Source organism: Lipotes vexillifer, unplaced genomic scaffold (assembly GCF_000442215.2).
Source record: "Lipotes vexillifer unplaced genomic scaffold, Lipotes_vexillifer_v1.1 scaffold197, whole genome shotgun sequence".
Classification (NCBI taxonomy): Eukaryota; Metazoa; Chordata; class Mammalia; order Artiodactyla; family Lipotidae; genus Lipotes; species Lipotes vexillifer.
The window spans coordinates 621,579-625,112 of NW_006781042.1; the positions used below are offsets into that span (position 1 = coordinate 621,579).

The 3,534-nt window shown below is 38.7% G+C and overlaps 1 protein-coding gene across 2 annotated transcripts in view; it reads right to left on the reverse strand.

The window, feature by feature from the left end:
* The window catches only part of SLC39A9 (solute carrier family 39 member 9), a 44,918-nt gene that overhangs the window by 40,149 nt on the left and 1,235 nt on the right, over window positions 1-3,534 (reverse strand). The gene's annotated exons all lie outside the window — the stretch shown is intronic.

Sequence of the window (3,534 nt, forward strand, 5' to 3'; positions counted from 1 at the left end):
GGATTCCAAATTGCTGAGAAGTTTCATGATTTGGGGGTGGGGGGAGTTTACCCCTTAACAGAAGTCTGCTCCAAAATAAAAGGTTTAAAAATTATAATTTAGAACAAAGTTATAAAAATGAAAATCTTAAAAAAGTTTTTACAATTAGTACTGAGAATAATCTTCAGTGTTTTTTAAAGTTCTTATTATGTTCTAGTGTTAAGCCCTGTGCTTATGTTATTTCCTTACATCCTCACAACAATCCTATAAAGTCATTTAAGAGAAGAGTTGGATGTTAAACAGCTTGCTCAAGCAGTGACACTGATTTTGACCTACACTACCCGTCTCAGACAGTTCCTTTTGAAATTAGTGCATTACTAATTACCTTAAAAACTTTACTGAAGTAAGAATAGCTCTACTTTCATCTGCATATCTATGGATCTATACTGCTTCAACACATGAAAAATGTGGCATTATAATCCAAACTGGCCTGTAACAAGCAAAGTATGAAATGAGAGAAAGCCTTCAAAAAGTTTTATAGCAATATGATATTTACAGTTATAGGAGTAATTGTATGTCTGTTAAATCTCACAATACTGCATTTGGGCTTGTATTTTGTATGCTTTTTTTTTTTTTAATTATTTGTTTTATTTTTGGCTGTGTTAGGTCTTCGTGGCTGTGCGTGGGCTTTCTCTAGTTGCGGCGAGCAGGGGCTACTCTTTGTTGTGGTGCATGGGCTTCTCATTGCAGTGGCTTCTCTTGGTACGGAGCACGGGCTCTAGGCGTGCGGGCTTTAGTAGCTGTGGCACGCAGGCTCAGTAGTTGTGGCGCACAGGCTTAGCTGCTCTGGGAGTGTGGGATCTTCCTGGACCGGGGCTCAAACCCGTGTCCCCTGCATTGGCAGGCAGATTCTTAACCACTGCGCCAGCAGGGAAGCCCTGTATGCCTTTTTTCCACTTCATTTTCTTAGTATTTCATTTCCACAAGTATATTGCTCTGCAATGGAATGGAAGTTAAACAAAAACTGGCATGCACCAGAGAATTTGAGGAGTGCTGCCCTAGAGCTCTGGTGCAAACACTTTGCTTTCCCAGCTCTGTGACAAAAAGGAGACATGCTCAGGTAGATGACAATCCCCAGACCATCAATATAAAATCTCACTCTGGCTATCATTTATATCTGAACTTCATTCCTCAATCAGAGCACCTGATAAGCTGGGTTTATCCTAGGTAATGTTAAGTTGCAGGCTCTCAACCTACTTATGTAGCATTTTCATTTAGAGTCAAAGAAAACTGCTCATTAACAACTGAATCTTAAAACACAATATAGTACTAAACTAGTGTGCCCAACTCTTTTATCTGACAAAATCTCATTTGCATAAAGCATGTTTTGGCTGCCTTTACAAGTTTAATTTTTCTCCTGCCCATATGCTGAAGAAGAAAGCATCGTGATTATCAGTCACTTATAAATGCATTTGAGAATCAGAGATTTTGTTCCTTTGTTTTAGAAGTCATTTAGGCATAAGGAAGTTACAAAAGCATCAAGAAAGTTGGTTGAGGGGCAAGGCAGTGGAGAAAGTGACAAAAAAATCAATGCCACACAAACCTCTTGACGGTCAGATATGGCAGCTAGACACCACTGCTACAGCAATTTCAGACTACTTGATTTTAACTCATTTCTAAATACTAATCCTGTCATAATTAATGGCTTTATTGATCTTTTATTCCTGCTCTGAGAAATTCTGAAGAAAAAAGTTTTGAATGACAAAGCAGCAGACAGATTAAGAACATGAATAAAAAGCGTATCTTTTCATATAAATGAAAGTGAACTGCAAAATAAATTAGGTTTATTGGTCCTTTTATTTATAATAACTCCAGTCCCCAAGAAAAGCTAGACTTCCTTAAAAAGAAAAGTTGTTTAGCCAATGTAGGAGTTTGGGGAGCTATTCACTAAGGGTATAAACTGTGCTTCCTAGTCTCCATGAATGAAGTTTATTTTATTTTATTTTTTTGCAGTACGCGGGCCTCTCACTGTTGTGGCCTCTCCCGTTGTGGAGCACAGGCTCCGGACGCACAGGCTCAGCGGCCATGGCTCACGGACCCAGGCTCTCCACGGCATGTGGGATCTTCCCGGACCGGGGCAAGAACCCGTGTCCCCTGCATCGGCAGGCGGACTCTCAACCACTGCGCCACCAGGGAAGCCCTGAAGTTTATTTTTTACACATTTATCGTCTCACTAGTTTCGCAATACACTGATCTATAATAATAGTATAATTTGTCTAGAAAAAAAATGCTAATTCCTAGGAGATAAAAATCACCAGTTGAATTCTAAAATGTCTTTAACTAAGTTACACATAACTTTTATTTTTGTCCTAACAGCTCAAAATGCAGTTACTGCTGTAATAATGAACAGATATTATGAATGATGATTTATAGCATTTCAAGACCTGCATCTGGAAAAAGACCATTCGATCATCCATTTAGAAAGCCATAAGTGACATATCATACTAATTATCCTTATTAATAGCCTAGTTAATTACACCACCCACATACACATTTCCTTCAGTGAGAAAAGAAGATAGCGTATACCTGCGTATTGCAAAAGTCACTCAAGACAGTTTGAGAAAATACTGAAACTGGAAAAGGTCTAAGAATTTTATAGAAATAAAGTTCTATCAGTTCTTCATTTGAATTAATTATATTTCTTGATAAATGTTATCTCAATACGTTTTAAAATATACAAACCAACTTAAACTTCACAAATGTCAGCCCTAATAATATCAACTCAATTCTACTGTAGTTATAAGAAAATATGATTTATGCCAGAGGAGAGATAGCAGGCTCACAAAGGACTGGGCAGGCGGGTTGCCCAAATGAGTGAAGTAGGCTTCACGGCCAAGGACCGTGACAATCTACCACTACTCAGTTCTAGCCAACTGTTACCTTGAGGAATAAAGACAAAAACCAGTAACAATAAAATTAACATTCTGCCAATCTAATAAAGTAAGTCTGTAGGCTAGATTTGATACATGGGCTACCAGTTTGCTACCTCTGCCACAAGGGACAGAGTGGTTAAGAATTGCTCTGAGTCAGAAAAACCGAGACTGAAAAAACAGCTGTGACTCTAACACACTTGATGAACTCGTCCAAGTTACATGATCTAAGTGTCAGTCTCCTCATCTGTACCTCACTGGGTTTTTTAAATGAAATTAGGTAATGTATATGTTCAAAAAATTGTAGCTCAATGTTATCATTAGATGCTGAAAGGAATGGATAAAAAAAAGGAAACGGAAAAGGAGCAGCAGCAATTCAAGTCCCCCTTCTATCTGGCTGTGGGCTTTATTTCTCAAACTCATAATGCCTAGTTCCGCCTTCTTTCTCACCCACAGGTTATTTTCTTTACCAGCAATGAATGCCTCCTCTTTCCTCAGGTTTCCTCAAGGCCTACCTCACACCTCACCTATGCCTTTCCTTTATATCAATACTTCAGGCCATTCTCCACTCCCCTTTTCTTTGAAGCACTTTCAGGACTGGCAGTGAAACTATCTTACTGCTGAA